Raw genomic sequence first — 24,303 nt, 5'->3', positions numbered from 1 at the left:
TGAATGAATGAAGAAAAGCTGCATTGTCTTACTGATTAAAGGGCACGAGCGTAGTCCGCCCAGCACAGTAACCTCCTCTGGGGAGGAAAAGCCTCCGCCTGAAAGCAGCCGTGACACATCTGCTACAGCCAGCTCTGCTTCTTTGCAGGTTTTCATCTCGGAGAAGCAATCAGAGCCAATCGGTGTCCCACATACATCTGATCGCGAGCATGACGACAGCTCTCAAACACATTGGATACCTTCACGCTGACGAGCAGGAAACCGTCAGCGACTGTGAGAAAAATATTTAAAATCCTCAGGTACACAATGCTGTTCGGCAAATAGGTGCAGCCAGTGTTTGAGAGCGTCTCAACTGAATGATCCACCTCACTCGATGCAGAAGCAGGAGAGGGATTCAACTCCCCTCAAGATTAAAAATGATCTTACTCCACATCTGTTGAGGTGAGGTGGTGAAAACGCCAGGAATATCACGAGAGGAGTTTGCATGTTATCCTTATGCATGCTTGACACGAGGTGAATTTCTGCCTGTGGATTTCCTGTGTGCTTCGCTCTGCTCTGTGAAGGACTGCTGACCTGCCTAAGGTGCCTTTCCCACAATGTAAGCCAACACCCACTCCTGCCCCTTGGCGACGATTAATTGTAGAAAATGAATGGATGGATTATCCCGCAAATGCTTAATGATGCTTGACATTTGATTTGGTGTGAGAGGGACATGTACGCATTTGGAATTATGATCTAATGACACGGACAGTGCAGTGTGTGTGTTTGGTTTGTTGAGAAGGTGAGTTTTCTTGTTGTGTCCACGTATGCCTGATTACAGAGATCTACATTGTTTATTACATTTGGCGGCGCTTAGGGTTTTTGTTTGCGAGACAGAATATCAAGCAGGAAGTTGCTGTTGTCCCACAGAATGAAATGCTTGTAGACACGGTGAAGACCGGCTACTGAAGCATGACAATGGGGGATAAATGGGATTGAAGTGACTTCAAAAGTGTCATGGTCAACAAACTGTTGATCTGGTGGGATTTTCACCCAAAGCTTTTTCTAGGTTTTCATAAAGAATGGACTGAATGAGGAAAAAATACCCAGCCAGCAACCGTTCTCCGGGTCAAAATGCTTTGTTGAGGTCAGAGGAAACTGCAAACAAGTATGCAAACCAACTCTGACTGCACAAAATGTCGAACTGTGAAGCTGAGTCAAGCTGAGTCATGCCGCCGTTGTTGTTAGTGTCCGTCTATGTGCAGAAGAGCTATTTCCGATGATTATATGTTAGATAACTAAAAATCAAGTTAAAGCTGCTCCCTGAACCTCAACTGATATATTCTGTGATCTACAAAAGCATCTTATGGCATGAGGAAGGAAAAGTTAGATAAATCTTACCTAACTTTACAAATCATTGAGAAATTATAGCCTCTGTTTCACGTTTAGAATACACTTTAAACCTGATTTATGAGCTATAAATACAAGATAATCCAAATCTTTTGATGAATTCATGTCGATTGCACTTCATCAGCCTTGATGAGATATAAGTGGTGGATCCCATCATAGAGGTTATAATTGGAAACAATTCAAATAAACACTGATTTCCGTATTTCTATTACTCTTTTATGCCCTGGGCTATGAGGACCAAGAGTGGCGGCGCCATCGTTTAAGTAGCTGACTAATTTGCTGATACACACCTACTCTGTTCTCGCACAAAGCCGGATTACCGCCAACGTGCCACAACATCATGGAGGCGCATTAGATTCCACACGAATCCAGCCTCCGTACACATCATTAGAGCCATTGATTTGACATCAGGATGAATTATGAGCTGGAGGAGTGGAGGCCCCCATTTGGCGGCATCGGTTTATTGACAAAACCCTTTTATAAGGGAGAGGTGGCAGCAGCTCGACATTGAGCGAGCCATTATCTCCTCGCTGCCTATTGGCTTCTGAATGAGGAAATATCTGCATCGGACAAATGGAAGGTAATTGGAATCTACCAGCGAGATGTGAAGGGAAAATCATATCCCCCCCCCCCCCCCCCCCCCCCCCCCCCCCTGTGGATTGTTGTAAAATGCCGGGGCCATCATTGCTGCTCCAATCGACAAAATGCTAATGCCGCCTCAAAAACGTGCACTCTTAAGATATGTGCCCAGCACGAGACGCCTGGGAAAACTACGTGATTGGCTGTTGTGTTTCGGGGCAAAACTTCAAAGTGATGCTTCATCAATAATCCTCCCACTTTTCTTTTCTTTATTTTATTTTCTTTTCCAGCAAACCGCTTCATACGTTTTCCTCTCTATATTCATAGACACACTGCGGTACTTTCTCAACAACAATCACGGACCAGAAAAATCGGATCCTGTCATTTTGTTCACCTGCAGAGGGAACTCCCACGCACCGTGTGGCGTTTACGGACTGTTGGTAGCAGAGAGGATGGAGAAGCATTTTCAGTCCGATGTAGAAACACACCACAGCATCTCATGGATCCAAAACAAACATGAATACAAAGCAGAGCTGTGACTGAGAGCTGAATTTGAAAGGGTCAGTTCAGCCACATTACAGAGAGCGTTTTCTATATCGCCTCCAGCAGTAGCTCTGCACACACACACACTTTGGAAGTTGTTTGTGACGGCTTTGAGATGTTAGTCAGAGATCTCCACGTTTCTGCCACTGCAGCCGAAGAGATTGGAATTTGGTTAGCGGAGTCCACAGATGACTGAAAAATGACACCGAACTTGTTCCTGTCAAACTGCATAAGTCACATTTAAATTGAAGCTTTGGAATTACTTTTATTTATTTGACTGAGTTAAGACTGGAAGAGGGTTGAATTTCAATGAGAGCATTAAAGCAGATCAGTTTGTGGGGAAACAGCCAAGTCTGGGCTCTGAGTTTTAACAAAAGGAAGTGTTGTGTCACACTCAATCAGCCATATTTCAACTATTTAAAATGTGCCCATACATCACATTGCTTTGGAGCGGTAGACGCAGGTGAGAAAGCAACGCCGCAGCCTCGAAGTGAAAAATGGATTGGCAAACTTCAGCAACTTTAACAATAAGCTGGACTTTAACTACAAGCTGGACAGGTCAGCAGGTTGTCACCGAGCAAACACAAGAAATCACACAAACACATTCAGCCAATTATCAAACGTGTACATTAAAAAATGTGCAGGGAGGCCAATTTTATGGCTCTCTTTTTATAATATTTTAATATATGTACATATCTTTTTTGTTTAAAACATTTGAAAATAACCTCAAACAATAGAAGTAAAGAGAAAACTGCTATCATCTGCATTGTGTTTTTCCCCTTCATTTATTCAAAATATATCTTTTCAAGTGATAAAGTTAAGGATTATGCCCAGTTAATCTAGTCCTGCAGTACCGGTCTGTACCAGCAGATCGTATAGAAACCTGCTACAACTGATGTCGAAGGTCAGGTAAAATCAACCAGGCGCTTTCATTACCAACAACCTGTTGCAACTGGATGTCATTGTTTTGGTTGGTCTTTATGGTTATTTCAATTGTCAAATGAAAGCACATTTTCATCAAGTGTGGCGACATTTCAAGTTGTAATTGAAAGACGCTCTCCAGTCTATTAAAAATGTGCCTGCTGAGGTAAAATAATAGGATTTCTGAATTAGCGCTAGCTCCCTGCACAATGTGCGGACTGTGGATGAGTTTTGAAAGACCAGTCTGCGAGGACTACTTCATGAAAACTAACAAGGATACGAGATTTTGCACTGCATCTGGATTCAGTACAGCTCGACACCAAGCGCGCGCCAAAACTGAATCGGATGGGTTTCGGCGCTCACTGTACCATTTGCAAAGTCTTTTTCTTTGTTTCATGCAGGCACATACAAACAGATGAGCCAATACCCCGAGTAATGCTCAAACATAGAATCCAGCTGATGAGCTGTTTTCTCGATTTTGTTTCAGCACAATCATGGATGAAGATTTGGATGGAAACACTGTTAGACTGCAAACATTCCCACCATCAGCTCGATGTGACCGCACAACACCGATTAGAAACAGATGAAGAGATTTAATCAATTCTCCTGCTGTTTTTTTTTTTTTTTTTTTTTACTACTACAGACCTTAATTCGAAACACAGGGCGTCAAATCCACGAGTGCTGCTGCCGAATATATGAGGAGACAAGCAATTCAAGCCTGCAGCAGCTGGAAAAGACAAACAGGGCAGGTGTTAATGTGATATGTGTGGTGATGATATTCCCTCGTGGAATAATTCGATCAGCGAGAGGGGGAAAACAATCCTCTGATGTAATGCGATGAAGTCTCTTTGTTCAGGTATTACATACCTCTCGTAGGAGCCCGTGAATCTTTATCGAGACTACCTTTTGTCATTAAAGTGATAAGACCACTTTCCAGTTGACTCGGTATTCGTCTTCTCCAGCTTCAAGTACTGTCAGAACGTCCCACTTTAGGTCCATGTTCTGATGGTAAACTGTTTCAAGATAGCGTAAACGGTGGTTTAATGTTGTTTGAACGGAACATAGATAGGGTTTTTTTCTCCCACATGGAGCTCTACTCAACTGTTCAATACTCCGAAGGAGCAAGTGCGTGACTGTGTTGTCGTACTCGAAACCAGTCTCGAGTACTACAACACTACACATGGAGACATTACACTCAGCAGAGTTTTTGATCAAGACGGATGGGGCCGCGTCCGACTTTTATCTTCATCTAAAATAAAAAACCACAAGAAAAAGTGTCAAACTGGCAAAGTTGTTACTAAACGTCTATGTGTAACCCTATTGGTCCAGGTTGGACGCATCAGAAAACACAAACTGAATCAGGTCAAGTGGACTTGGAAGATGTTTTGACCCTCATCAAGATGGCATCATCGCTTCATCGTGTTTACATGACAAGGCCACAGGTTAACCAGCCTGGTCAAGAAGGCATGAAGCTACTTGGATAAAGGTCGAAATGTCCAGTTGATATGATTCTATTGTGTTGAGGTTTATGGAAAACACTTTATCTAGGCGAGACGCTATGGAAAGTGTTTACAGGCCGGTCACACGGATGACGACGGCCACAGCAGATCTTTAGAGAAAATGGCAGAATTACATTAAAAAATGGTAGCGAGCGATAAGTTTGAAAGTCCAATTCCATATTTTTCTTTTATCTTTCTTTGTTTCACTCTAAGACGAATGATAATGCCCAGCCTTGATTAAATATATCCTCGCACTTGGAGATAATTATAACATCCGCTAGGTTTTTTTTTATGAATGCCATCACACCACTCGAGAGAAGAAGGAGCTGATTGAGTTCATTGCCCCAGTGAGAATGAACTCTACAGAAGCTTCACGGATGAGAATTATAACTGGTGGAATAGTTTTACTAGCTAGGTAAGCAAATGAAAGAAATCTAACTTTACTGTTCCTGCTGGGGCTTTATCATCATATAATGATAAAAGACTTTTTGCATCCAACAATCCACTCCGGTCACCAAACCCAAAGCCGCCTCAAAATTAAGATTTGTTTACTTTCCCCCCCCAATTGCAGCATTGTTGTTTCTCATTCTATGATTTGTGCTTGTGACTTCCGCCCTGTGACCACTAGTTATGAAATAATGTTGAAATACAATCAGTTCCCAATATAATATTCTGAGTATGAGTGGATTCACAAAGCATTTTGAGGGACAACCTGGATCCATAAATATTGAATAAAGATGTTGTCCTTTTGAGGACTACATTAAGCCGCTCCAGATAGAAAAGTGCCCAATCTAACTTCGACCATCTTTAAACGTTAAACTTTGAAGAAATACTGTTAAATTCATGGTGGAATCTTCAAATCCTGCAATCGTAGTGGACATTTGACAGTATTACACATTTAAGAAAGCTTTGGTTGCCCTGTTCAGACAGACGTGTAATCAAAGGAGTTGCTCACGGGTAGCAGTCTTCAAAAAGTGATGTTTTCAGGGACTGAAAGTGCAATTGTTGTATAAACAAACATCCAAAGTTCCCAATGTCCACGTCAAAGTGTTGGGTAAGCAAGGCTTTAGAGGTTAGCCACAAGTTTTTCTCTGCCCGGAGTTTCCTCACTTGTGTTTGTCTCTTCTGCCACCAGGATGCACATTAACTCGTCTCCACAGACTTTAGAGGGCGGGTATGTAGGGCAGTGGGGCTCAATCTGATTGGCCATACATTAGCAGGTTTTCTATATAGATATAGGACATATTATGACAAACCCCTAAAGGCTGCATGCACCCTGACGCACCCTTTGAAACCAGATATCCTAAAGTAATGTTTACATGCTACTTTGGTAATAATTGTTGTAGTTAGGTGACGTATTTTGATTGAGATAATTGTTTCAGATGGAAGGAAAAAAAAAAAATTCAGCTTTCCAAAAACACATTTTACAAGCATTTTCCCAGACTGAGTCGTAGTTCCCATGGTGAAAGTGAGATGGATTTGGTGTCCCTCTCCTTAAGAATGGTGACGTTTGAAAAACATTTACACAAAAACAACTCAAAATGGGCAGGAACTGTTCCAGTGGGAGGAAAAAACTATCAAAGCAATGCAGGGAAAAAGAAATCATCAGATTCCATCAGATTTTAGAACGCATAAACATAACAGTGACTAATAAGGACATCTAAAACAGTGTATCCTGCCTCTTTTTTTTTTTTCCAACTCGCGTGTCATCCAACACGCGAGTGCAGCCAGGAGGAATGATTGACAGGCAGCAGACAAGATGAGAGATGAAACCCATCAGCGGCACACTCGCATGTTTTATTCAGCGCAGCACAAAAGGACACACTATAGGAACACAGCATGTACACCCGCTGTATTAATGGATGAATATTAAAAAGTTAAAGCCTCCTGGGAGTGTGAGATGCACCACATACTACCCTGCTCTCTGATGTGAAATCTGTGTTGGTGAGTGCGTGCATGCGTGTGTATGCGCACGCAACTCATGATGCGAACCTGACAAAGTCATTTCTCTGCACCCTGAGAATAATCCCTGTGGAAGGACTACAGGTCTGACAGCCGCACTGGACTAGGCAACGAGCGAAATCCCAGGAGGCAGCCGGAAAGACGGATATGAATAAGAATTAAAATCCGAAAATCCTGGAAAAATGGGGAGAATACATAATGGTGCAATGCTTGCCTCTTTGGTTTTAATAAAAAAAAAGGAGATCAGATATCCACAGAGCTGCTGGTGCCACATACCTTCCAATATCCGTTTTCTCATATTGAAGTCGGTCACATTTCTATATTCATTTCAAATGGTCCCAAGCTGTAGGACAGGCCATTTTTATTACTTTTATCATTATAGAGAACTCTAGGTGCAAAATACTGTACAGCTATCAAAATGATCAGCCCGCAGAGAGAGAGAGAGAGAGAGAGAGAGAGAGAGAGAGAGAGAGAGAGAGAGAGAGAGAGAGAGAGAGAGAGAGAGAGAGAGAGAGAGAGAGAGAGAGAGAGAGAGAGAGAGAGAGAGAGAGAGAGAGAGAGAGAGAGAGAGAAAACTTTTCACAGCTGTTTCTATAAACATGCCATTTGCAGTAATGGAGAAATTGGTTTACAGTTTTGTTTCAGCAACTTTGTGATTATACAGAAATCGTAGGTGCGCCCACAGCACAGCCCACCATCCCTCCTTTCATGTGGCAGAGGTACCATGTAACAAGACCACAGAAACCTGAAGTTTGCCTTGGCATGCGTCACTCAATCATTAAAAAAAAGAAAGGGGGGGGGGATGGATAGAATAGAAATAGAAATAGAATATCAAACCTTTAAAGGTTCACCCATCGTCTGTACTCAAGCTACACAAACATGGAGGGAATGACAATAGAACCAAGTCCATTACAAGCCAACATGCTGACAAACGTACACATTAGGGCGCAATTAGGAGTCACTAATCATGAACAGATTCAATTATTACTAAATTATGGCTCATTTCCACCCACTATGTCTTGTCCAGTTGTGGTTTGAGCATCTAATTATGATTGCTCTTGGTCTGCTCCAATTAGAGGTTTACCAGGCATGTCCAAGACGGACGAAGCCCCGGGGTGTGTTTTTGGCATTTGCTGGATTCTTAAATGGCCTCTTCCTTCACAAACGTCAGTTCTAGGAGTTTAATGAGGATCTCTCATCCCTCATTGCAAACTATATATTACAGATATCTGCTGGAGCGTTGTTTGGTTTTGCAGGCCCTCTGACGGGTCACCAGAGTTCACAGGGGAGAACCTTTGGAACCACCGATGTAACTGCTTGGTCATATGTTATTATATCCTCAAGATGCCCTAATTTTTTTCTCTGCTATCATCTGAATTTATTTTGACTTAGGTGAATTCTGTCTTATTTCCAAATGACTTTTATAGAGCGGGAGCTCATGAGAGGTCAGTAAAACATCATGTAGAACCCACTGGTGTAGAATTAAGGGGCAAATGGACCAAAGCATGTGACGATGAAGGTCATTATAAATAAACTATCTCCCTTAGGGCTTAAAAAAACAAAGACCAGAGTCTTATTCCATATTGGCCATAATCTGCCTCCTTGACCAATCATTTTCTCTCATTCGTTAGATAACATAGTTCAACAAAAACAGCCAAGACGCATAAATGTGCAAGTCTGTAAAAACCATTAGACAATCCCGAGACTGTCCTGCACAGTTTTGTAGAGCAAGTTAATGAAAGACATGAAGAGTGGTTTCCACAATGACTACACAGATAATAAAAGGAAAAGTTTGAACTGGAAGAAACAGACCATAATGCCACTGCGTGACTGATGGTTGCATCATGACCGAGGCAATGAGCTTCTGGCTGCCAGTGCGGGGAAATGCAGATTAGCCAGCTTCAATTAAACCCCGACCTTAACTTCAATTCTGAACCCTCAAGTCAGAACTCAAAGTGGCCTTTGTGCTTCAAACAAGTGTACACTCTCCAGAAGAAGACCAAGCGAATTCCTGTTTTCCAAAATCTTAATATTCACACTATTCCTCTGAAAGAGTCCAACCACACAGATCTGTGTTCAGTCTTACCTAGTTTAATATATGCACTGCAAGTGTTCTCTATCACAGCTCTTCCAAATTTGGTTTGACTGAAATACTGTTTTCGTGTTAACCCTTATTCGCTATCCACACGCGCGCGCACACGCGCGCGCACACGCACACTCACACGCACACTCACACGCACACACACCGACCCACACACACCGACCCACACACACCGACCCACACACACACACAAGCCCTACCATATGTGGATAACAATTCTTGCCTGTCCAAACGCATACCTTGGCACATTAGAGACGAGGCTTGATAAACATGCAGGACTTCCAAGCACGCCCTGTGTGTTCCTGCGCCCTGAATACCGGGTCAGCACAGTGGTATCATGTTGAGATCTGCAGTTTCCAGTGTGCAGACAGGCTCCTTTATCTCTGTCGACAGCTTCATGCCTCCTCTGATTCTGGTTAGAGACGACACACGACTACTGAGACATTGTTGGCTTGTTGCATCAAGAGCCATGCAGCAGCTTCACACACACTCGATGCTGCAAACTGCCTCGATCTGTATTCAGCGTCAGAAGCTGCTTCGTGTGAACGAGGGGAATCTGTGGAGAAGATTTCCAGCTGTAAACAAGCTCCACGTACCTGAGGATTGCTCTGACTGGAAAGTGAATCGTGAGCGGATTCAGGGGCTGGCAGGCTGAAAGGACAGGAAGCCGAGAGCCTCCGGAGACCTTAATGAAAGAAAACAAACTATTTTGGGACAGAAAGGTTTCCTTGGTTAAGAAATAATAAACTGGGTTTTGAGGATCACACACACCTGCAGCCTATGTGGCCTTGCAAGGTAGGGATGACTGTTATTCCCCTACTTTGAATCCAGCCTGCTGTTTGGTGACAGCTTTATTTGCAATGAAGGGTTTTGGCAAACAACACAAACCAGTCAAAAACATCCTTCTGCTGCACCGCTTTATCCAATCAAGGGTCACCAGGGGACAGGTATCACCAGGTACACACACGCGCACAGGTTCACACACATAAAGAATGACCAGAGTACTTGTATGCACAGTTAGAACATGCAAAGTACACACAGAAAAGCCCCAAACTGGACTCCAACCAGAGATACTTTAACTCTGAGGTGAGACAACTCGCCACAAAACTGACCACCAAGTCCAAACTACTATAACAATACAGACTAAAACTCACTCACGGGGTGCATAAAAAAAAACAACTATTGCCCAATGTAGTTTTGAGTAAATTTGATTGTGTTCAACAGCAACAAACATGACCACCAAATAAAATGTGTCCATCTTAAATTAGAATAGCATATAACACAACAATACAGCTAATACAACCATCTTAGGAGTCAATTCCCATTAATCCAATTTCCAATACAGTCACATGACAAAAGTCAAGAAACCGTTTTAGAAAACCAACACACAACCAAAGAACAACATCCTCTGCTGTTTATTCAATCAAAGGAAAACACACAAAACCAAATACAGCTAATCAGTCACAAGCCATGGAAACTGATGATGGACGACTGTCAGTCCAGTTTAGGAAACAATTCGTAACACACACTCGGGCACTTTTGAAGCCTTCCTTTGTCTGCAAAGGTGCTAAATTAGATTACTGCAAATCAAAAGAAGAAGAAACAAAAGCTCCATTGGGTGTATACTACACTACACCCTCTTCGCTGCGCTTTGATCTAAATTGGACTCTCGGGATCCAAACAAAATGCGGTCTAGAGCGCGCGGCTAAGTTGTGTGATTTTAATGTCGGCTTGCGAGCGGCCACGGTGGCACGTGGATGCTCAGGTAGTGGAGAATGCTTGTCTGCGTTTCCTCCGCCTGGATCACGTTAATCCACAGAAAATGAAAGAAGACTTACAACACAGAGCACGAGCAGCTGTGTGCCGCGGTGCCAGGGAGGTACCTGGAAGCCATTACGGCCCGGTTATTAATGCGAACCTCGTGCCGCGGCTTTCTTACATTAATTAGGAACATGGATTGGGCAGAGAGAAGTTTGAAATCGGGTCGACCCAGCTCCTGTTGCAGGGTAGCGAGTACAGACAGGAAAGCAACTGTTCCAAACAATTTCACAGGCCATTAAGGAGTTGACTGATGGGTCAAATAAACAAACTACAAAAAAAATAAATAAGCGAGAGATTGCGTGATTCCATCTGGGTCACCACATCTACGAATATGGAGTTATTACGTTCCGAAGAAGAGCAGAGGAGCAGGCAGGCCTGACTGGAGCAGAGAAAGACAGACATTTTTTAGTCCTGGGCCACAGAGCCGATGGTTTCCTCAAGTAAACTGTGGCCTTTGGCCGACGGCCCAGTCGTCCACGGTGGCAGCCCTCTGCCAGCTCTTCCCCCCCTGCATATACGTCTCCGACTGGACGTGTGCATGTGCAAGTGGAAACTCCGGCCCTGGAAACTAGCTGCTTTCCCTCTGCCAAGAGTTGTGTTCCTCGCTTTGGAAAAGGAGTTGCTTTGAGCAGACAAAACACAAGAGATGCCAAAGGTTTGGGAGACACACTGGTGAGTTGTTTTGGTCGGCGTGTGATGGACGGAGAAGCACCGAAGCAGCTCTCTGTTGGCCGTATGTTTGTAAAGCACAATCGGATGAAGTTATCCGGTTACTGAGCAAAAAAAAGTTGGCACAAGCTTTTTATAGCATGTAGAATGGAGACATTTACAGCTGTGGTGCAGTGGTTAGCACTCTCATCTCACAGTGATACAACCCCACTTTGAATCCAGGTCATTCTTGGAAGAGTTTTGCATGTATGGATTTTGTCCCTGTAATCCAACTTCCTGAAGAGTAGGCTTTGGTTCGGAAATCCGTTTCTAAGAAATGCTTCGAGGTCTCTTCAGTCTTCAACAATACACGTGCAACACTGAAGCCAAAAAACTCCAGCTCAGACATTTTACTTCTTGGGGAGAACATATGAAGTTCAAATCACAGATTCACTAAAAGTAGAGAGAACATTGTGATATTTCATCTGGAACTTCAGGGTATCATCAAAAACAGTCAATCTCCATGGAAATCTATCAGATAAGAAAACATGGATTGGGAACATAATTACCACTTGTGTCATCTACCCACGTTATAGGTTACTTTTAGGTAAATGTCAGTGTACACGCTGACAGGTCACCTGTCTAATACAGATTTAACACAATAGCCAAGCAACTCTTCAGGAAATAAGCCTGAAAATGAGATGATTCAAAGATGAAGCTGATAGAAAATATACATGTTCAATACACACAAAGAAAACTAGATCACAAATTTCCTCATTGATCTGCTTTTGGAGATTATTCCTTAGCAACTGATATGATCAGGAGAGAAAGGCAGCAAGCAGGGAACAGTCCAGGGTTTAGGGCAGAACCTAAAAGTCTTGTAAGTTCAAAGATTCTAACCAGCAACCTTCCAGTCACAAGCACGCTTCTCTTACCTGTGGGTGCTTACACACAATCATTTACACTAACAGACAACTCAGAGTCCCTACATAACCTAGCAGTATCTGAAAAAAAAAAAAAAAAAACACGATGGCACAGGTAGAGCATGCAAACTCACACAGTAAACAACCCAACTTTGTCATCTGTCCAAACAAATGTCCTTGTTCTTCCTTTGTTAATGTTTATAGCATATTGTCCTCTGTGCATGTGTGTGTGTGATTTCAATACAAAAACAGCCAACAGCACCCACTAGTGGCGCAACATGAACACAACAGCATTTTGAGCGTTTCTGCGGTTTCTGCATTAACCGACATCGTAAAACGTGTAAATGTGAAAGTTTTCTGAAACAAAAACACCAAAGCAATGCTATTTCACTTGAGATCTCTTTGCGTGAACAGCACTACAGAAAGGCCGGACGGGAATCAACCCCAAGTTGTCCCGCTGTAAGGCAAAAGAACCATTAATGCAATACAATTGACAGAAAACCTCGGGTTAGTCGCTTTGGAATTATTTACCACAGTAAAACACTTGTACCTCTTATTTCATACCATCAAAGTTTTGTCTGTTTACCGAGTGGACAAGTTTTTGTCTAAATACAAACAATGTATAAAAGGAAGTACTTCCCCAAAGACAAACATCCGGTAACCATCAGGTTTACATCCCCAAACAAACAAAAGCTAAATAACCAATCTTTTTGCTCCGATTTGATCTCCATCATCATTTGGGACCAAGAGTGACAGCATGGAGCTACGACAACCCAAAATTCTCGAAATATAACTGCAGGTTCTTCATGAACAACTTTCGAATCCGCCCCGGGTCATGTGATTCATCTGTTGGCTGTCTCGCAGCACTGTTTGTAGCTGATTCTCTCTGGCAGGTCGGCTTCACTCCGTCTCATCTCGACACATGCTAAGTAGACAGCTCGACTCCTCGAGAAGAAAAAGATGGGATTCATCATCCATGTAGCTGCAGGGAGACTTTGCAGCAGGTTTCTTGCACGCGTTTTACTCTGGTACCTGCTGTTTTCACCTCCTTTTCTTCCAGCGAGAAGACAGTGACGTGAGCGTGGAGCGTTGTTTCCTCCGCCAATATTTCAGCTCCAGCTCGAGAGGCTCGACACTCTCATGGGGTAAGAAACCCAGACCTGTGCATCCAGTTCTGCATTCAACTGAACAACTTAGGGCTGCAGTGGTCAGTGCTGTTGTCTTGAACTTGCTGTCCAGAGGGACTGTTTCTATGGAGATTGGACGGTATCCTTTCTCCTTCCTGGGTCAGCTCGGGGTATTCCACTTATCCATTGGACCTAAAAGGTGTTTTTATCTCCTGCGAACCCCGTCTCTGATCGGCCACAACAATAAATGGTACAGGGATTTCACTTGTATAGCTCTTTTCTCCTGCTTGAGCAGCCCCCAAAGAGCTTCATACTGTCAGTCCATCCATCTTATCCGTTTCCGGGTCGCGGGGGTGACAGTCAGAGCACTGTCACCCAGATCACATAGCACCGATTTAAGAACCTTCTTGCTGGTGGTGAGCCCACAGGAAGGTGGCGCCCAGCGTGGGACACGAACCCACTACCCTGAGATTGTGAGTCTCTACCAACTGAGCTAGCCGGGGGTATATTGTCAGTCACATTCACTCATTCATTCAAGGACACTTCTACGTGTGAACATGAATCGAACCTGCAACCAGCCGATTGGAAGCTGACCCCTCTCCCAACCAAGCTCCACCCGTCCCCAGGGACTCCAAATTCTAGTGGACACAAAGCCAGGACCAACATACAAAGTGAAAGCCTTTTGGCACTTTTCCAGGATCGACTCGAGATCCAAGAAAGTGTCTTATGAGTTTGACGACCTAAGAGCAGCCAGAGCCCCGGGTCAGTTTTAATAAAAGAAGAATACATCACTTATTTACACGTAGGTGCTCTTTTCTTGGTAGAAATGTGCGACCAAAGCTGTAGGATAGGACGGCACACTTCAACAGCCGAACATCAGTTCTTAATCAGTGGTAATATATTGAAATTACTGGGGCAGAGCTGCGCTCATTGACTTCATCACTCACACTAAACACGCTGCACATAAAAAAACATCCGCTGACAGTAAACTTTGTGACCTCGGCAGTGATTTTGAGTGCAATCACAGATCCACTCCATCACTGATTTTCCTTTCAGGGGATGTCAAACATAAGGGCTGTGGGCCAACTCTGGCCCACCAAACCATGAAAAGTGTCCAAATATCAAAGAAAACATTGGTTCATTTTAACAAGCTTCTTAAGAGTAGCGTACATAACACAACACAGACATGAAAGTGAGCTACCTTGTTGTTATCAGAGTAAAGGCTCGTAAAGACACCTACAATGCAGCAGCCACAGAAACAGGGTTTTTTGACATTTCACTCTATTTTGCTCCAGAATGTTTCATAAAAATGGCTTTATGTTGACAATGTAGTCAGTTTCAGTAGTAGTTGTTTGTTTTTTGTGAAACTAAAGACATTTTCTTCACATAGTTTAAATTGAAGTATATTACTGGTCGGGCCCGCTCCAGGTGAAATTGGGCAGTGTGTGGCCCCTAAATTGAAACGTTTTTTTGACACGCCTGCTCTATGATATCAGTGTGATTCAACGAGATGAGTTAAACCAGATCTGAAGAAGTGATCGCAGATGGGAGAGAATCAGATCTGTACCGTGCGAATGCGCCACCCAGCCCACTTGTTGAAAGGTGAGGTACTTCCACCTCTCCTGTCGTCTCAGGCGGTTCGAGAAGGAGCCACAGACGAGACTTTCCTCTGCACGGGAAAAATAAGTCGAGATGAAACGGCAGCGTCATGTCGGGACGAACCGACCCAGGACGAGGGTCACATGACCGAAGTCACACCAGAGGAGTTGTTTGTCATTGTTTAATTTGTTTAGCAAGGCTGCTGAGAAGAAGACGGAGGTTGTTTTTATCCACTGTAAGAGTCTGACTCACTTCGCTGGAATTGCTGGAGAACATTAGGAATTCAATGGAAACCATTTGTAGAAGAATTCCAAATCACAACAAAGCCCAAGCGTCCTAATCCAACCCACTTCCATTCATTTTTTAAAAGTCTGTGCAAAGCAGTCATACATCTGTATTCAGAATCTTCCTCTTGCTGAATGTTTAATTCCTATCCAGTCATGTTTGAGTGAGTAAAAACATTAAAAGTAATCCAAAATTTAGTCTCTGCATGATAAATCATTCAGCTTTGGAGTGTCCGCCAATACTACTAAATCCAGTAGCAAACCGTCTCAAGAGTCCTAAAAATTGTTGCAACTTGGAATTTACAGTATGTGAGCTGTGTACGATGTTATTTATTCCTCCGTGCTGCGATCGGCAGCAGCTTTCAGCTCGTCATTAGCAAGTAGTTGCTGCGAGCCTCAGTCAATGATGAGGTCAATATGCCAGAGTCGGCTTGTGTTTCCGCTCTAAATTGTCATTCTGCGGACGGACTGAAACAAAGAGATTCAGTGCACCATCCAGAGGCATTTGTATCAGCAAATTTTATATGGGAGTCACTTTGAGTCACTTTTGGCGTTATTCTGAACATTTTCTTTGAACTCAGGAACTGGCTGGAAGCAAGTAAGAGCCAATGATCTGTTGATGTTCGACCTAATCGACAGCACTAATGCTACCTGGTGTAAAGGGATCATTGTAGAAGCAGGTGTTGCTGCTAATGGTCATCTCAGATCGACGTGACTCCCCAAGATTATAATTTCGGGAGTTTAAAAGGTGTTTGTTTCTGCAAATCCTCACATGCAAGCAAACTTGAGCCAGGAAAAATAGTTATTATTGCCGTTTCTTTTTAATTTACATTAAAAAAAGATACATTTTTGGACTTTGTTTTCATAAAATGAATTATAAATGATCTAAAACTAAGCAAAAAACTTTTAATTTATCATATAAGTATCCTGTTATTTATTTTGAGCCATGCGGTAGAGCAGCGGTTAGCACTCGCTCCTCACAGTTGTTCAAATACCAGGGTTTTTTGTGTGGAGTTTGCATGTTCTCCCCGTGTGTGTGTGTGTGTGTGTGGGGGGGGGGGGGGTTGACAAGTCTGGAATTAATTAAAAAAAAATTATGTATGCATGTATTTATACTTTTGTTCAGTATAAACCTCAACTAGTGGACTTTTAACAAGAAAGCTTCCAGAACAGAAAGAAAGATTAACTAGCAGGTCGCAGGCACAAACTCTTGAGCTTCAGCAGAAGAAGGTTTTTCATCTCCAACAGCTTTTCAATGCAATGAATTCCTCCAGTCTGTTCCTGGATAGTCTGTTTGTAGCTGCTAAATGCAGAGCAGACACATCAGAGCAGCTGCAGATTCACAATTGATCCAAGCCTGTAATAAGAACTATGTCCCAGTGTCGAACTGACACACACACACACAGACACACACACACACAGACACACACACACACACACACACACACACACACACACACACACACACACACACACACACACACACACACACACACACACACACACACACACACACACACACACACACACACACACACACACACACACACACACACACACACACACACACACACACACACACACACAACGCGCACACAAACGCACTCCCATGCATGCACACACACAGTTTGTACATCTGCAAGTCAGCTAAAGATGAAAGGAACTCCACCTCAGCTGGTGTAATCCGGACTCCAGCTGCAGCAGGCAGCTCTCTCTGCTCTGGTTTGACTTCAGGGACCACTGCGCCTTCATCATGTGCCGTTTCCTCATCATCATCGTCACAACGCTCACACTGCCACATATTCTCGCCTCAAACGACTCCTACAACCTTCATTCCTGACAAAAGCGGTCATTCAGACACGTTTCTCCTTCACCTTCCTCATTATCAGCATCCCTCTGCTGCTCTTTGTTGCAGCTCCGCTCAGCTCCTCGGCATCATGTCAGCCTCTCCGGAGGACGGCAAAGGTGATAAGGGAGCACAACGAGTGGAGCGGTGAGCCACAGAGAGAACTGATGCATCGAAATTTAATAGTCCCGGTCACAGTGCGACACTGAACTGCCTGAACCGGGGACCGTTTGGAACGAACAGAGGTGATGATGGGCAGTCTTGAAGAGGCCCGTGGAAGGTAAACAAACACAAGAAATATGGCAAAAGATAACGTGTGTTTCCAACTTTACATTGTATCTCATGGTGACAGTCCAGAAGCACAAAAATAACTTATTATACTGTTGCACAGCTGATCAAAGAACCACAAAACTAATATGTCTGATGCAGACAGAGAAAAAGGTGCACAGACATCACATACATACATGTTTATCACAATCAAATGTACATCTAATTATGTGCAGCTCTCACAGTACATAACATTATCAAGTGAATGAAAATCAGCAACAGAAATGCTGTGTAGAATTAATTTGCAGTTCATTTTCTGCTGCTTTGACAAGATTTCTGCGAGCAGAAAGCAGATAAGAACATCCAAAGAGTGACTATTAAATGCACATGTTGGTGCAGAACAGAAGCATTTGCATCGGAGAGAGGAGAGTCAGACACTGTGTGGCCAAACTCAACTGCTCCTTTTGATTTCGCACAAATAGTGTCCATGGAGTGATGAGAGTAGAAAACGGAGTTGAGGGATGGAGGGTGAACTCCTGACCCCAGCGTTGGTTAGAAAACACTCGGTGCAGACAGCAGCGGTCACAAGCGTCATCCCTGCAGATCTGACAGAGGAAGACGGGCACTGACCTGTTAGAGACCCGGGAGAGCGTCGCTGCACTTGTTTCCTTTGGAACCGAGCGGCGCAACGCGACTACATCTCAGAACGGAGGATGATGGACGGAAAACACGCACGCAGATCTGAATCTGGATGTAAATAAGCTCGTGAACAACGTTTTCTTCCTTCGTTTCATTGAGTTGACAGGTCAAAGCAGCGCACAGGTGTGGCGCACAGATGTGCGTCCAGAGCGCACAGAGAAGGCGCGCGCCTCCCGGTAGGAGCGGGGCAGGTCACGCATGCACATCATATACACTTTATTCTAGGGGTGACGGTGGCACGCGCTTTGCTGGAGACGGAACGCACCCCGGAGTCCACTTACCTTTTTTTTTTTTTTAATTTTGCACCTGAAGTCGTGGCAGGACGGCGGGTCCAACCCGCACGGGCATGGCGGTGCCAGTCTGTAAAGTGTGCGTCATGCCACGCGCGCACAGGCACCACGTTTACATTTCTTTTTTTTTTTTCTTCTTTTTTTTTTTCCCAGCACACCTGTGGCTCGCACCCCCGAAGTGCCCACTCTGGTTGCATCGCATAAACAAACACCACACATACAGACACACGCGCGTTAGAAAAAAATAAAAATAAAGAAAAAAAGAGCGTGAGCACCTACCGATGTGTGGCGGTAAATCCGTGCAGGGCTGGTGCGTGAGGCGCGCAGCTCGGTGCGGTGCGGTGCGGTGATGGAGAGGAGTCCTGCTCATGTGTCAGCCGGCGTCTGAGCGCGGAGACTCGGCCATTCCCTCCCTGTCAGGGGAGCACGCTGCGGCGCCGCCTCTATTTACTCCAGCTGCAGGGAGGACACGCCCACCGCGCGCACCGTGCACCATGCGTGCCTGCGTGTGTGCGCGCGTGGGTGTATGTTTTGGAGGGGGTATTCCTGTTAATTCCTTGGCTTCAGTGCAGGAGATGATTAATGCAGCAGTTTTTTTTCCACGAAGGTTTGTTTTAATCTTCTTGAACTTTTAGTGCCTGGTGAAACCCGGTCAGAGTGAACCATTTTCAGTAAAATCTCAATTTATTTATTTTCTTTAAAGGAAGATCAATGCCCCTCTGGGGGATTATTGGCTGTAGTTGTGGTCCTGCAGAAGTATTTAGACCAGCCAGTATTGTTCCCTCAGTTCTTGATCAATTGTAACTACCGAGTTACTAAATATATGCAATGCATCAAATATGGCCCCACATTTAACAGAACATTACTCACATTCAAATACAAATTTTCCATCAAAACAAAGAATGAAAAAAGAGACTCGGTATGTACATCTCCACGTGTTTTCTTGTCCTAGCTGTGGCGTTGCCCAATCTGCAGAGTATATTATGAAATGTGGTATATAAATACACTTTGATTGATTAATGGTCCTCACTTATAGCTTCACCCCAGCAGTCTGAAAGCACTTTACACTGAGAGTCACATTCACCTCGTTCACCCTGTAGCTGCCAGTGAAGCTCCTCCAGTGGTGGAGTGGTCCGCACTCTCACCACACAGCAAAAAGTTTTGTGGGTTTGAGCCTGAGCCAGGCTTTTCATTGTGAAGTTTGAACTGTGTGTTGTTGTTGTTGTTTTAACCACATACTTTAGTTTCCTTCAATAGTAAAAAAAAAAAAAGAAAGAGAAAAAAGAATTTGTGTGAGTGTGATGGAACAGCAAACACTGTCCTCTCATAGTCAGCTGGGTTAACTCCAGCTCCCTGCCACCCTGAACTGGATGAAGCGGTAGAAGATAGATGGATGTCTTCATTGGTGTGTGAATGGGTGAATGTGATTAAGAATATAAAGCGCTTTGGGACTGCTCACACAGTTGAGAAGCACTATATAAGTGAGGTCAATTTACCGTTCACATGGACAGGTTGAGCTTGGGGATGGACCTGCTGACATTGGCACTGGAAGATAATTGATCACCAACCTCACCACACCATTATGTGGGATGAGGTTGGTGGCTGGTGAGTTGTTTTGAGTCATTCTCACATCTTATGTTCAAACGATATGGACCCACAAATAAAATACTAATAAAGAATATTGCCTTTGGTTTCCACAGATGAGTAACACGTGCATTCTGCATCATGGGCAGTAGTTACATTTCAGGAAAGTTGCATTTTCCGCATTTTCCATGGATGCCGAGCCTGAGTGTTTTCTAAAGTTTCTTAAACATTTCTGTAAGTTTTCAGACTCTGAGAGGAGGCAGAGCTCACAGCTGCCTCAAATCCCTCCTCTATTCTTCCAGGAAATAAGTTGGTTGGAAACGGTTAATATCATGCAAAAACGACAAATCAACAAGTGAATATAAGCATGTGTTTAAACTGGTTCTCAGCGTTCATGATGACAGGTGCCACTCCGCCTCTCCTGTGATGTGCACACCTTGACGAGCCCTTGAGGAAAAGCAGGAGAACATTCCACAAGATCACATCCATCATGTGATTGGGTCTATGTGAAGGGGGCATGCTACTTTACGCGACGTCACCGGTGGACGAGTGCAGTGCTGACAGCCGTAAATGCATGCCTTGACCTCTCTGCAGGTCTGTGTGCAAAGAGCTGAAAGAAAGTGAAAACGAGTGGAGGAATCATTGAAATGACACCCGTCACAGGAGCATGCGACTTCTACATGAACGTGGATCATCCGGTTTTATTCAATCGTATCTTCACGTGTCGTCTTCTCTGCGTCACAAGTGAAAAGTCATTTTCGTTGTTGGTGTGGGAAAAACGTTTGATTCTGACTCAGAGTTGGGGCGCTCCAGCTTGCACTGACATAAATCTCTCAATTCTTTCATTAGTTTGAGCAACTAACCAGAACTTCCTGAACCGTCATTAAACTCCTGGAGCTGCTGCTTGAGATTCATCACCGTGATTATTGACACTCGAAGGCTCAGACGCCGCAGTCCAGCCGTCCCGTGCTTTCCTGCAGGGACACTTCTCCGATGAGCAGGGACTTTATCGGCATGATTTGGCAGTTTACTGAATCCAGCTGGTCACAGTGGCTGGATTTAATGAAGTGGAAGAAATTCTATACATACTGATGTGATGTGCATGAAATTGTGCCGCTCCCTGTGCCACAGGGCTCTTTCCCTTTATCATGCCACTACAATGAAGTCAAACATGCTGCGTGGATGAGTGTGTGTGTGTGTGTGTAACATGATCTGATCCTTTCAGTTGGCTTTGCTGACATCAGTTTGTCTTCCTTATAGACTCTAAACAATCTGGCTCTGTTAGTGGAGTGGAACCGGTAGATGGCACCAGCGCAGACATTTCACCAGAACCCCCCCCCCCCGCCCCCCATCCAAAGACTGTGAAATCTCAAGAAATACTGGTTATTATAGAAATCTTGAAGCTTCCACTGTGTCTCAAGCTCATTATCACAGCATGATTTAAAGTGTGTGCAAAGCAGTTCTAAATCTTTGTTCTGAGTGTGTCTTATCACAGATGATCCACTCTGCCAAATGTCGATGATTAAAAGCACAGGGGGAGTATCATTAGGTAACATTAGGATTTCAAATCATAAAAGTAGTGATTAATGCTAATAAAGCAGGAAAACATTCTTGTAAAAGCGTGGTCTGTCATTTTCTCATGACGAAACTGAAAAATGGGATGATCAAACTCAGTAACTATCTACTGTATGTCGGCATGAGACAGTCAAACGCAGCGGACAAGAAATACTATGTCAACTATGATGATGATGACGATGATACTCATTTTTTTATATACTATTTTGGCTATCAAGTGACACAAGGTCATTGGAAAAAATTAAATACTAAAAGACAGTTAAATCGGGTTAAAAAATATATATATACACTGCAGCAACATAAAAAACGATATTGGTTGAGAGGCACAGTTGAGTGTCATCTGCATAGCAATGGAACTCTTATGTTTTAGGGGAAAGAGATAGAACATAAACATGTTTTAAAAAGATGAGACCAAGGTCAGAGCCCTGAGGGACACCTAAGGAGGGCAGAGAGGTGGCTGGGATGTGAGCGTTCTTCGCTGAACGAGCTCCGTGTGAGCAGAAAGACTCAAACCAGTCCAATGGATGTGAATCTGTCGAGGAGGACGGAGAGGGAGGTGGTTTCAACAGCTGCACTCAGATCGAAGACAGATGATTGTGAGGAATCAGCTGCAATAGGGAGGCCTTTGCTGATTTTGATGGGGTCTGTTTCTGTACTACAATATGGACTCAAACCAGGCTGAAACGTGTCATTCATTCATTAGCCTTTATTTAGTCAGGAGAACTACATTGGGATTATTAATCTTTATAAAAATCGTTGAACTCGCCCCCTGAAACACTGTCAATGAACTCAAAAGTAGGGACAGATTCCCAGATTTTCCCCTCCCTGTGATAAAAGCCCTTCCACACAGTTATTCACTGTATTTCTGTGAAGTTATTTACTGTAAATATTTTTTTTACAGTAAATTGTTTGTAAAATGGGCAGTAATTAGTAAAATCCTGTAGAAATTCACAGTGTACCTTATTCTACTGTGTTAAATCACAGCAATTTTATCACAACTGTATGAATTAACTGTAAACCTTATACGACTGTGGAAAATCGCGGTGATATTCCCACGACCATATAAAATAAAAGCGAGAATCACAGTGCTGTAAAAATCCACATTAACATATTATGTACTGTAGAAAATCACAGTAATATTACCACTACCATATATAATCAAAGCAATTATACAGTACTGTAAAGATTTACAGTACCATGCTATCAGTGACATCACTGAATTCCAAAGTAAAGTGGGTGTACAAACCTTTTAGCCACAACATCAGAACAACCATATAGGTGCCGATCCAGCAAAAATGTTGAGATAACCCATCACAGGCTGTGATCGAGATCAAGTTTTCATTTCTCTCATTTTTTTCAGAGTTGTTTGTTGAGAATGGCAGCAGTATGACAAAAATGTTTCATCATGAAAATACTTTTATTTTGTATTGCCTTTTTCCCCAAACTGTTTTGGTGTTTTGGCATTCTTGGAGTTCATGAAATGACAGAAGCTTTGCACACACTATCAGGTGTAGCAGTGAAAATCTTGTGCAGCAATCTTGGTTTTTTTTCCCCCCTCTGTAGAGTAAATACCAACTGTGCCACAGTATTTACTTTGACAGCTTATTACTGTAACTCCCCCACAACCTTAATGTTTAGATTTGGTGAGTGGATTTTGCTTCAGAGGTTTTTAATTGTGTTCTACTTTTTTTTCATTTGGTTGTTTACATTCAATATATTCTAAGCAAGTCATAGTGATTATCATACATTTTGATGATATGTTATTGCCCCTGTTTTTATGGATATTAATATCCACTGTTCTATGGTTACTAATATTTTCAATGTGTAGAGATTGCTGCTGGTCAGTTATTCACATTTTATTGCAGATGGACAAAAACTGCACGGAATATGTTCAGTAAGACAAAAATGAGTTGTTACAACTGGAAAATATAATGCAGTATAATGTGTGGTTTTTTTTTTCCACAGTCACAATAGTACTGTAAGATAAACAGCACACATTCCTGCTATATTTTATACTGACAACAGTAGTACTGTAATATGAACCACAGTACAGAATAATAATTGTGTTTCATTCAACAGTTATAGTACTGTTGTTCTTTTTTTACAGTAACTTTCAGTCAATTGCTGCCGGTTTAGTTACTGTGGATTTCATAGTCCGTTTGTTACGGTGTGGCAACGCGCCCTGAGCTGCACACAGTCCAATAACCTGTGCAGGTATTTCATGGACACTGTGAGACAGAGGAAAGTGTTGTCGGCGGGAATGTGTGACTGGATCTGGATGTGAAAACTGTTCTTGTTGTCTGTCATAATATTTGGCTCCAGATGTTTGTTTTTGGTGACAGGATGGAGACGCGGGATTGAAGAGGCGGATGTGGTCTGTGTGTGTTTGTGTGCACAAAAGCACACTTAGGTCACGGTTGCAGTTCTTTTTCACCCGTACACAGTGGTAGATACTCACTTTCTGTTATGCAAGCTTTTTTTAACCTAAAAAGAAAAAAAGGACACATTTAGTCCATTATGACCTTGACAGATGTTACAGGTCAGCACACATGTCTGGAAGGATGTCTTAAAGACTGATGATCACAGCAAAAACGAGTGAAAGCTGTCGTTGAAATAAGTTCAGAATGCTCTAGCTGATTGTGCTCA

General features: G+C 43.2%; 1 protein-coding gene across 2 annotated transcripts in view; it reads right to left on the bottom strand.

Annotated features, from left to right (window-relative positions):
- cemip (cell migration inducing hyaluronidase 1) overlaps positions 1 to 18,920 on the bottom strand; it is a 211,604-nt gene extending 192,684 nt beyond the window's left edge. Inside the window, exons 1-2 of one of the 2 annotated variants that reach the window (XM_080493578.1) lie at positions 18,778 to 18,920; positions 9,591 to 9,679 (exon numbers count right to left, since the gene is read on the bottom strand). The gene's annotated coding sequence lies outside the window, so the exon portion shown is untranslated. The remainder of the gene's footprint in view (positions 1 to 9,590; positions 9,680 to 18,777) is intronic. The other variant, XM_080493577.1, reaches the window with a different exon arrangement.
- Between the last annotated feature and the right edge of the window lie 5,383 nt (positions 18,921 to 24,303).

The sequence above is a fragment of the Lipophrys pholis genome (genome assembly GCF_963383615.2).
Source record: "Lipophrys pholis genome assembly, chromosome: 2".
In the NCBI taxonomy this organism is placed as follows: Eukaryota; Metazoa; Chordata; class Actinopteri; order Blenniiformes; family Blenniidae; genus Lipophrys; species Lipophrys pholis.
The sequence above is the reverse complement of the archived record's forward strand: the minus strand, read 5'-3'. Positions and strand labels throughout refer to the sequence as shown.